This window comes from Corvus moneduloides, chromosome 2, assembly GCF_009650955.1.
Source record: "Corvus moneduloides isolate bCorMon1 chromosome 2, bCorMon1.pri, whole genome shotgun sequence".
Taxonomy (NCBI): Eukaryota; Metazoa; Chordata; class Aves; order Passeriformes; family Corvidae; genus Corvus; species Corvus moneduloides.
The window spans coordinates 109,279,694-109,291,743 of record NC_045477.1 but is presented as its reverse complement, the minus strand read 5'-3'; the positions used below and the strand labels follow the sequence as shown (position 1 = coordinate 109,291,743).

At 41.0% G+C, this 12,050-nt stretch overlaps 1 protein-coding gene across 6 annotated transcripts in view; it reads left to right on the top strand.

Annotated features, from left to right (window-relative positions):
• The window catches only part of SMPX (small muscle protein X-linked), a 40,381-nt gene that overhangs the window by 14,489 nt on the left and 13,842 nt on the right, over positions 1-12,050 (top strand). Inside the window, exon 5 of one of the 6 annotated variants that reach the window (XR_004238466.1) lies at positions 8,111-8,189. The exons of 3 other annotated variants lie outside the window; for them this stretch is intronic. The gene's annotated coding sequence lies outside the window, so the exon portion shown is untranslated. Of the gene's footprint in view, positions 1-3,801; positions 3,902-6,496; positions 7,333-8,110; positions 8,190-12,050 lie in introns of those variants that run through there. 2 more of the 6 variants (XM_032100807.1, XM_032100809.1) reach the window with 2 other exon arrangements.

The following is a 12,050-nucleotide window of genomic DNA, read 5'->3' as shown; positions in this document are numbered from 1 at the left end:
AAATAATCTGGAATTTACTGCATAGAAACATAAATGAAGAACAGAGGAAAACAGAAAGCAATACAAAGGGGTTCTGGAAATGCAGAAGTGCTAAAGACCAGGAATCCTAAAAGAAATGGCATATAATTTGAGTGAATTGCCCCAGTGCACACTGCATCATTAACTTATTTTTTATGTACAGCATAAATACACCATTTGGAAGGAAAGAGCATTTAGTTTTTTCTTGCTTTTACCCTGCTGTGTCATAATGTTCCTGATATTTTAAAAGAAGCAATGGAGTCTTTCTCTTCAGGAAACTTGGGGGGGGGGGAAAAATAACATTTTGTAAAATGAAAGATTTTATTCATTTCACTAAAGCACTGCCCAGAGAAATACGAATTTTTAATGTGAGCCTTTAAAGAGGCTTTTTCTTGTAAGAGCTATTTCAACATAAATTTAACCCCATATTTATTCTCTAATGATCGCTATTTTTAACATTTAAAAGGTTTTTTTAATTACCTTACTGAGAATCTGACAGAAACATTTAGGGCATGCTCAGATGTTCACTCTAAAGAAAAATTTTCTACTGAAAGGTCAGCAAAGGGCATCTCGAAAGCAGTGAGGTTATTATGAAGTCATTTCTGTCTCTCTCAGGTTCTGACAGTGATACAGATTTCCAGTTTTTGAGTAGTGCAGTCACAGGCCATATCTGAAAACATAGTTTCTACAAGACTTGCAGGTACAGTACTCATTGGAGCCCGGGAGTTTGGGTTTGGATGTGCAGAACTAAGCATGTGCATGAATTCCACATAAAATTGAAATGTAAATTAATCACATGCCACATCCAGCAGCCTTGAATTATACTAAATCTAATGACTGTCCCCTAGAAGAGGACATTCATCAGTTCCGGTGTTTCAGTCGTGGCCTGCAGCCTTGTATAAAATGTGATATAGTCAAAGAGCTGGTTTATGACTGGTCATGCAAATCCTGTGAAGATTATCTTAGTCTGCAAGAAATTCACCCTCACATGTGCCTGATACTTTGCTCCATCTACAGGAAGGGATTACAGATCATCCTTTGGATGTGATGATCTCAAAAGAATGGTGAACTGACTGGTCAATAGAATTTGCCTGTGCAGAGTGTGTACTGATAGATGAGGGTGTTCTTTGGTTTTCACAGTTAAGAAATTAATTCTCTCCTACATCAGTACTATAATCTTCTCAGATATTCACTATTGAGGGATTTCTCTTTGATATTATTTTTGTCTTTCTTGTGGTACTCTGTAGGAAATACCTACTTGAAACAGTTAGAATAACTCCAAATACTCCAGATAATTTCCATTATTCTGTGATCCTATAATATGATACAATAAAAAATATCAAAAGTGCACTTTAACATGTCAAAAATATCAAAGCTTTTACATCCACAGCAGTTATTTCCAACTTTACCTCCTGTATTGTCACATTTCATGGTTAATTTCAGTAAATTGCAAGCTAACATGATTAATTGTGTTTTAATTTTGATCCGTTTTCTTGCTCAGTTTAACAGCATGCAAACCCAGCAGCAAAAATAAGAAAGCTGCAAAGCAGTAGGTTGGTTCATTATTTGCAAACCCATTCCTACATAATTTGCACTTTAGAGTAACTCCTGTTAAATATCTTTGGTCTTGCTCTTCGCCAGAATAGGAAACATGAATAGACTTGCTAAGATCATAGATGTGAGTGTAACAGTTTGTGGGAGGAATGTAATTAGGGAGATGTCATGAAGCTGGATCCACTGAAGGTCATCAAGTGCTCCTAAGTTAAAATATTCCTGTAGTCATCCCCTGATGGGGATCTGGTCTATCATCTGTAATTAGATAATTAGCATACTCTCTTGTCATAAGGATTCTTTCTTCCACACCTGTAGATGATGTGTTAGATGCAGCTAGTTTTAATATACAATGTGAGTTATGATTTATTTCCCCTTTCTCCATCTACAATTTTTTCCTGCTCCCTTCACATCTGCATATTTCTGCATGCGCAGGAGTGAAGCATATGCAAAATAGTAACAAAATACCACACACTAAAAATACATGCCCTATTGAATAAGTAATGGTAGGAAACATTTAGTTTGTGACAAATTAAGCCTGCTGTGGCTGAGATATATCGCTGATTGTTGTGGTATCTCCTGTGATAACTAGTATGGTGATTGTACCTGAAAATGGGCCTGAGCACAAACTGGCATTTCACCAGAGAATATAGATGATGGCAGCCAGTTACTTCATGCTCATTCTTCATTCTGTATCCCTTCATGTTTTGTGTCCTGAAGTGTGGAAGGCTGTGTAACAAATCTTTTTACAGTGAAGGGCCATGGAGTCTGAATGCTGGACTTTGGTTTTGGAGGACCTAAACCTTCAGCTAAAGTGGTCTTGTCCTTTCCTCTTGAAGGAGACTTTCTTAGTAGAAGAATTTCTCAGAAGGCAAAAAAGGAAATTTACTGTCTTGAAGTTACGAAACATAGGGGCAGCACTCCCAGCGCTGTGTTCTGGTTGTGTTTGGAGAAAGGGATCAGGATCCCCATCCCCATCCTGAAGGGTCAGGATCCCCATCACAATGTCAATGAGATGGTTTCTCACCCTCTGATGCAGTACTTGTAGAAAAACTGTTGTCTTGGAGCTCTGCTGGGGAGGGTGGTTTGATTGCAGAAGGTAGTTCTCTTGTCAGTTTATAGAAGCAAGGGAACTGTATTTTGAAGGCTGAAGAACTGTCAAAACTTCCTAGGGCAGCTTAGCCTTTGCATTATGCAGGGAATTCTGCCCTGCCTAAAATGGGAAATCCTGTCAGCAGAGCAGCCTCTGAGATTGGCATCACTCGGGGAAGAGAGAAAAAGGGGAAAAAAACCCTAACAGAAGTGCCTTGGGGAATAAAGCTCTTATATCCACATACACAAGATGTTCCTTGGTATTGCTATTAATTATTTACATAAAAAATTTGTCAAATACCCCAGGCTAAAAATGCACATTATAACTTTGCCCACTGAGTGCTGAGGATTTAATTACAGTTTCCTGCTATATACTGGTCTTAAGCTGCACCTCAGTTAACAGCAGCCATTTACCTCTCCTGCTGTCCCTGCTCTGACACACAGTTTAGTGTTTGCATCCCATTCCTGTGCTCACATGGATCAGGGGTGTACAGTTAAACTTCAGTACAGTTACAAGCAAGGTTACTGCTTTTTTCTCCAGAAACACAACAGTGCTTGCTAGAGGAACTCTGACGTGCTGTGAGCTCTTTAAAGAGCACTGCAATTTTAGGAAAGTGTGTTCATTTGATTGAGTCCCAGCAGCCAGAACTTGTGTGAGAGAAGGGAATCCTGCATCCAGAGGATGCTGAGGTAGGTCAGGAGATAAGGTCTCCTGGAGTGGGAACTGTGGGGTGAAGAAGGAGTATGTGCATCAAGAATTTCTGCAGGACTCTGCTGCCAAAGTCAGAGGAATCATGGGGGGATCTCCTCGGTGTGCACAAGTACCTAAAGGCAGAGTGCAAGAGGACAGAGCCAGACTCTTCTCAGTGATGCCCAGTGACTGGACATCCCCCAACATACTCACTGTGTGGCCTGTGTTAATTTCAAAGTGCTTCTTGTCTTCTTCTATCTATGGTTTCCTACCATCCTGCTGTCTTTGATTCAGAACTCCCAGACCAGCAGCACTCAAGGATTTCATGGCCAGCCATCAATTTTTTCAGGTCCCTTCTTCTTGTAAAATTGTCCTAAGAAACTAGGTAGTTGAAGGCTTGTAGGATTTTTTTAATAGTATATTTAAAGTTCTTTTGGTTTGCCTTCCAGGTTTTTTGAGTCTACTTATGATGTGCTTTCAGACTTTAAAACAGAAGAGCCAGAAATTTATTTTCAAAGAGAAAAATGGAATATCCAGGACATAATTTAATATCAGGACAATATTTAATATCATAATTTAATATCAGGAACCTTTGTAATTCTGTTACCTCCTCAAGCAAGAAAAAAAAGTTATTAATGTTTTTGTTTCCCAGAGTTTCTGTCATCAGAAGAAAAAATTTAGTTGCCATGTTTAACCCCAGCCAGCCACCAAGTACCACACAGGCACTGGCTCACTCCCCCACCAGTGCTGGAGGGAAGAGAGTTGGAAGGATAAAAGTGAGAGAAATCGTGGGCTGAGATAAAAACAGTTTAATAGGTAAAGCAAAGGCCATGCACACAAGCAAAGCAAAACCAGGAATTAATTCACTGCTTCCCAAGGGCAGGCAGGAGTTCAGTCATCCCAGGAGAGCAGGGCCCCATCGCATGTATCAGTGACTGGGGAAGACAACACCATCAATCCAAACATCTTCTCTTACTCCTTCTTCCCTGCACTATATACTGAGGATGATGACCCATGGTCTGGAATGTCCCTTTGGACAGTTAAGGTGACCTGTCCCAGCTGTGTCTCCTCCCGACCTCCCATGGACCCCCAGCCCCCTCAGCAGCATGGCAGTACAAAAAGCAGAAAAGGCCTTGGCTCTGTGTAAGCCCTGCTCAGCAGTAACAAAAACATCTCTGTATTATCAATCCTGTGTTCAGCATAAATCCAACATTTAGCCTCATACCAGCCACTGGGAAGAAAATTAACTCCACACCAGCCAAACCCAGCACAATTGTGTCTAACATGGCCTGCTGCTGTCTGTCCTGAATTGAGTCTCTACCCCCGACACAATGCAGTGGTAAGCCCCAGCACGTCATTCCTCAGACCTTTGCAACTCAAGGAGAGATTTCCTTCTTATTCTCTAGTTGAATAGTGGAAGAGACAGAGGAGAACAGACTGGAGAGAGTCTGCTTTCTAATTGCCTAAGAAAGCTTGGAGGTATGTGTTAGGATGTTAATTTTCCCAAGTAAAGAACAGGGCATATTCTTATAAACCACAAATGCTTCTACATAAACTAGTTAGGAAAAGATTATGCTTTGTGGTTTAGAAAACTGACTAATAACTTCAAAACAAACACTGAAGAATCAGAAAATATTTTGCTTCAAAGCAAACTACAAGAACAAATGCTTGTATTTTTTCAAAACAAAAATATGGGGAAAAAAAGTATTTTATTTCCAAACTGTATGTTTAAGCAGAGCTGGTTTTTTATTACTGAAGAGACAAACACAAAGTAATAACTTGAAGAAGTCTCTCCTAGTTTTTAGAAGACGAGCATGCTACTTATCTATCTACACCATACACAAGAGAGTTTGCAGACGTGGAGATGAACAGGCCTCTACACACAGACAGGAGAAATGTCTTCATTGAGCCTCACCCTTTGAAACATTAATGCCCTTAAAGTAACAAAGTACTTCCAATGCTAGCAATGTGGACCCACAGATCTCTGCTCCGTTCTCAAGTGAGAACCATTTCTGGAAGAAAGGTCCAAGAATTTTGTTTGAAAGCTGAATATTTTCATTAAAGCAAAAAAAAAGTCACTGATATTTAATAACTGCTTCCCTGTGGTCATTCTGTTGATTACTTAGTCCTGAACTTTTGTTAGGCTCTTTTGTAAAGTAACCCCTCTCTTTCCATTGGTGTTGTTCATAACAGAGTTTCATAAAAACTAAACTTTACACTCAATTGCCTGAGTTAGATGCAATTTCTGGGGTGACATCCCTCAAAACAAGCACAGAAAGGCAGAATGCCTCCTGGAGATAATGGATGTGGAGGGATCAGTGAAGTGTGAAGATGGAATACAGTCAACAGGCTTTTTCTTGCTTATCTGTGCTAGATGTTTTAAGAGTTAGCGCATAAAGTGCAGCATCGAACAAGTACCACTGAAATGTACTCCTCTGTGAAAAGTCAAAACAGGGTATCAGGAATCCCTAAAACTTCAGTTATTTGCTGTGTGAGCGGGTCCAAGAATTTAGGAGAAGGTCCTGTGACTTAAAAGACACCTATCCCAAGTCATACGCATATAAATCCATGCAGAACTAACTGTAATGAGGGAACTGTCTGCATTGGAAGCTGGAGAGCAGGAACAAGATCATATTGATCACTGTCAGAGAGTCACCAGTGAGACGAGAGCGATGCTGTTTCTCTGTCCCTGGGAACTGTCCTGCCAGTGTTAGGTATGCCTGGAGCAATCAGACACTGTCATGACAGACATCACCGGAAACACAAAATAATAAGCAATTCCAGTCATTCCAACTTTATACAGTTCAAAATGTGTTCAGCACAAGGTTTTCAAGTGCTACGTCAGAGTGAAAAGGCTAACTGCTTTGGAATACATGAAGTGGGACTTCCCATGTTAGTAACAGCTCAGATAATTTTGTCAAATCTACATAAATTCTAGCCAATTAAGCTGACAGTATGATCTGAAATATCGCAGCTCTGATGTGATAATCAAATGAATTTTCTTCTAAATTTAGTGCCTCATCATTTTGTTTTATAGTTTTTATTCAATTCATTTGATAGAAGACTACCTAATTATGTTCTCACAGCCTTGTGCTCAAAAACCACATAAATTACTGCATCACTGTACTTTGTCATCTCTTGCAGAACTGGCTCAATGTGGCATGAGCCTTGTGACCCCTGTCCAGGAGCAGGCCATCTACAAGTGTCAAAAGCCGTGCTTTATACTCAGGATTACACCTTCTTCAGCCACCAAATTGCTCCTGGTGTGCCTTCTTTTGAAAATGTAGCTCTTTTAGTGCCAAGGCTACCTGTGTTTCATGCTTGTTTGCAAATTCCTCCTGAGAATAGCATTTTGTAGTGTTTGAGCTCACTGTATGTGGGTAGAACATCATGTGTAGGTGGAGCTCACCATGGCACTGATCCCAACATCCATTGCCCCATCGGCAACACTACTGAGGACATACTAAGCTTCCAATGTTGTTGGGTTTTGCTGTCACTATCTGCTGCTGTTTTAACCTCCTAATTCTCCTTTGATTTGCCACAGTGGTCTCAAATACACTGTATTTCCAAGTATTAAGAAAACAAAGGACACAGCAGAAATTATCATTTTCCTGCAGAAATATGTATTAGTTTTACTTTCAGTGTTGGTCAAAAGTTTACATGTTTGATTTGCTGCAGGTTGTAGCTAGCTGAAAGGGGACTCAGCTGAACTAACCTTTACTTCAACTTGAGAACAAGTGTAATGCCTGGTTTTCTGTCCTGCTGTTTACTGGTTATAGCAGTATGGCTGTATTTGTTTCTGACCACAAATGACTGAGGTTCATGTACAGACATGGATTCCATAAAAGCATAATAAATCCCTCAGTCTTGGTGTTCAGAACTTACTCCCCCACCTTGGTAAAGTTGATGTAGCATTGCTTTTAATTTAATAATTCAGTTATTCAATGGATAAAAAAATAAATTGAGTCCTTCAGCTTTTAGCTCTCCTGAGTCTTTGTTCTCATTTGTTGCCTTGGAGCACACCTTGTCTTAAAATTGCTGTTACTCCTACGTGAACTCGCAGAGCCTTTCAGGGCACAGAAAAGCAATCTCGGAGCAAATAATGGCTGTGGCTGTGAATGCACTCAGGGAAGGAGAGGGCGCTGGTCGTGCTTGCCCTGCTTCCCAGCAAATGAACCCCAGGAGAAGCGGGGCCGTGCCCGCTGCCCTGGCAGTGCCTTCCGCAGCCGTGGCAGCAGAAATGCTGCTGTGCACAAAGGGAGAGAAATTGTTTTTATTGAGGAAACAGCAGAGAACAAAAAGCTTCCCCCAAAGCCAAACTGCTCCTATTCTGAGGTAAGGATGATGACAACTGGATATTGCTGTTTCAAAGCTTTGAAATGTTCTGCCTTTATATAGAAGATGAAACCAGCACAAAGTATGTACTGAAATGGAAGAAAATGCATATCTGAAGACTTGAAACCAAATATTTGAGCTGAAATAGGCAGAATACAGAGAAAAGAACACCTTCAGTTTTTCTGTGTTTACAAATCATGCTGCTCTTGAGTGCAGTATCCTTTCCAAAGATTGTTAAAGACAGGGTAGAGTATGTCCTCTGCCATTAAATACTTAATGAAGGATCTCAAACCTTTTAATTTTGAATTTCTCGGTTTCCTTGGTTTTGTGGTTTTGTCCGAAAATATTTGAATTTATCTGTCTCTTCAGGCTTTGAATGGAAGCATTTATTTTGGAAAAATATATAATATTTCTCTCTTTTAGTTCTCAAGACCAGAAGAGATCTCTCTGTGAAGACAAGAGGCTTATTTTCAATTTTTCAGTCCATTTTGCTGAAAGCAAAGTGAGTTCAGATGGGTATATCACACATGTACCCTTTTTTTAGTTTAAGCCCTTCATTAAAAAGTAATGAATCAGGCAATAATGTAGTATTGCATCCCTTTCCGCTTTTTATATGCTTTTAAAATTTTTATTCCGCCACAGAATAGATATGCTATCATGTATGTGAATAATTACTCTGGGGCAAATTAACTCTGCAGCTAAGTGTTGTCTGTCTCCAGCTACTACAGCTTAACACATTAGTAGACAATACCTGAGCCACTGTTGAGCTTGTGAATGCTTCAAAGTCTGTCACAAACCGTGTTCATGTTCTGCCTTATGTGTGTAGAGAACAAGAACCTGGCCAAACCTGTGTTAAACCTGGCTGAACATCACAGCTCAGTTGACAAGCAGTCGCTTGCTGGGCCATGTCAAAGTGTGAAGTTATTGCAGTTTGGATGAAATTTAAAAACCCTGTTTCCCTAAGGCAGGATGACAAATAGAGCGATCACCTCCAACTTCTTCAATGCCTTTCTTTAATAGACACCATAGAGGGGAGTGGAGGCTGGCTTTTAGAGAAGCTTGTGCTGACCTGGGGCTAAAAGCCTCATTTTTGAGCTAAAGATTGACCATCATGCAGCAAAATCAAGTCCTTGGGTCTCCATCTGCAGTGAGATTTTTAGCATCTTTAACATTTTCATCAAGGCAAGCTCATGGTGTGAAAATCATGTGCAATGGCATCAGAGTACCTTGAGCCAATGGAGCATTCCTTCACATCCCTCAGCAGTGTCTGGAATTTTATGAACAGCACAGGGACCAGATCCTTGTTGAGCAGTGATGTAGGCAGCTCCAGTTAGCCACCAAGGATGGCAGAACAACACATTGCACTGCTGTGTTCTCATCTGCCTCAGAGGGACACTTCATCTCCATGTCTCCCAGTGCCCCCCTTTGCCATGGAGGTGATCCTCTTATCAGAGGGAACAACTGCCTGAACTCCAGCTTCTGTAAACACCTAGTGGCTGGCTGGCTTCATCACTAAAGAGGGAAGCTGAAGTGCCTCAGACCCTGAGGGCAGGCAGGCAGGAGTGGAGAAGAGCTGGTCCATACTATGGCACTGCCTTCTGCCTTGATTTCTGTATCCCAGGGGATGGATGAAGGCCAGCATTGTCCTCCCCTGCCAGGGTGCTCTAGCATTGCTCAGGGACAAGTCCTGGTTCCTCCCAAGAGGAAATCGGCTGTAAAGACTATAGAGAGAGGAAAATGGAGGCAGAGTCCTGTCTCACCCATAGTCTCTGGTCTCTGATCACACAGGTCCCTTCAGAAACTTTCTGCCCTGCAGAAACCCACACTTCTGTCATCTCAAGAAGATGGTTTTGCATATGCTGTTAAGAATCCTCGAGACACTTCTGCAAGCAGCATGGTGAGGCTTGTGTGGAGAGCTGTTTAGACATAGCCAACAGAAAAAAATTGAAAACAATCAGATTTTTTCCCCTGGGGCTTCAGCAATGTCCTCAGTGAATCCAGGAGACATTTCCCATCACCCTGGATTTACAGTGTGAACTGTCTCCTCCAGATATGCTCCAACTTTTTTAAAAGCAAGTAGAAAAATTTGCAAACATGCAAGAGAAGGGATGTGCTGGTAGCCCCTCCCTTCTGCCTTGGCTCGGTGATTATCACACATACCCAGCCAGGAAGCATGAATAAAGCAGGTCAGGTCCTTCTTTGCCTCAAAAGGATTAAACCCCACAATTCTTGCTTCCTTGGAGACTGCAGACTACCTTGGCAGGGGGGTCCTTTCTAGACTTTGAGCTAAAGCTCGGCTGCTGTGCAGAAATGAATTAAAATTAATCTGTAGACAAGTGAGCCTGATGGCAGCTTAGCAATGTGGAGCTCAACTGGCAATAAGGAAACTTGCTTCCATGTGCCTTAGCCTGTGGATTGCTGTGTACCATGTCTAAAGGCTAATTTGTGTAGCAACAGTCTCCTCAAGCTGTAATTTGAAAGAAACCAGGGTGGCTGCTGCTGTGTTTTTGTACAAAGTCTGGTGCAATTACGTAGGTGCTGAGGAGGAAAGTCTTTGTGGAAATTCACCAAGCTTCTGGGCGCTGCTCAGGTTTACACATCTCCTGGGTACTCAGATGAGCAGGTAGTTGAAACTCAGGTAATTTAGATGGGCATGAGCACAGTTTGAGGTTATGGTGTAGTTGGATCATGATTTTGAGGACCACAATTTTGGATTTAAGTACCTGCATCCCATTTGCACCTTAGGCATCCAAATTGCTGGGGCTGTCCTCCAGAGGTAAGGAGCTCGGCCCCAAGGCCACTCAGTGGGAACTGTGCTCATAAATCACTTAAGCGCATCTCAAAATCATACTCCAAATTTGAATCTTCAAGTTTCATATTGCTCACTGCTAAGAGTGAATGGGGCTCTGTGTCTCTCTGCAGTCAGATCCAGCACCTGTGCTGGTACAGCTGTGTGAGTGCTCCAGCAGGAGCTGCTGCACACGGGTTCCGGGAGGAGCCTTTCTGCCCAGCTGAGCAAAATAAATCTTTTCCACAGAAACTGTAGATCACGGCTGTGCAAATTCATAAACAAAATATAATTGGTCTCTGGTGCCTGTTTTTTAACAGCAGGTGATTCCTCTCACCTTTCCCTTCTATTTCTCTGTGGAAACGTATTTCTTTTCAATTTTTTTACTCAAAAAATAATTTTGTGTTTTGAAGCATGGTGCCGTGAGAATGTTTAGTTCTCCCATATGTCTTCCAGTCAATCCTAATAACTCATTTCTAAATGCTCACCTGCCACAGATTGCAAATCAAGTATTAACAGTACAAATAACATGTTGTAACACTTCCATTTATGTTTTGAAGAAACCTGTCTATTCCTTGGCAAAAAATGGGCTTATGTTTGAAACTCGAATAAATTACAAAATCCTACAAACACAACATATATGTGCATATATATATATATATACACATATATATAGGCTACTGATGTGAAAGAACTATATGTGTATTGTAGATTTATGTATCAAATGTTAAGCTATTTGTCAATGGACAAACTGCCCTACTACCTGCAGTAGCTTTGAAGAAGCGAGATAATGTGAAGAATTAAGCATATCCTGCAGGGACCAGATGTCAGAATACACAGTTTTCTAATGCAGTCAGTAACATGTCAAATTAGCAGCCTGTATATGATGTCTTGGCTTCATGCTTTTCCATCTCTGAGGAGATCCTCTGGGTTAGGTGCAAGACGGCTGTCAAATTTCCCAAGCTAATTAGGAACTCTCACTTTTCCATAGCAAAGGGGCCATAAAACCTAGGATGAGACTTAAATATGCAGAAGAGGCTCCAGAGAATGTGGGTTATGGAAAATGTGGGTTATGGAAAAACTGTGTTGGGTTTTGAGTAGGCAACCATTTTCTTACCACCCTTTCCTTTTCCTCCCATTTGCTATATTTTTTCAATATATTTTGCTTGATACAAAGTGCTAAGAATTTCAGGAAAAGTATTTGCAGAGTGCACAGAGACCACTAAGTCTCAATTTAAATGTATTGAAAATAAAACCATAGCCAGCTTCTGTCTCATCTGTGAGTGTATTTGCAGGGGTGTGACCATTGTCTCAGGCTCTCTCTTTTTATTGCACGTGCCAGAGTTATATTGAAAGAAAAGAGGTGGATGATTAGTACCACAATTAATCACAGTTCAGTTGTGCTGTGATGTTATCTCTAGGCATATCAGATGTACACTATATTTATATGGAACAACACTCACTCATACATTATGAATTCTGTGAGAAGAAGCCATATGACCAGGAGAAAGCAGCATTTTTAGAAACTGTAACTGGAACAGAGAGTCAAATGTGGGTTATTTGCAGTACAGACTG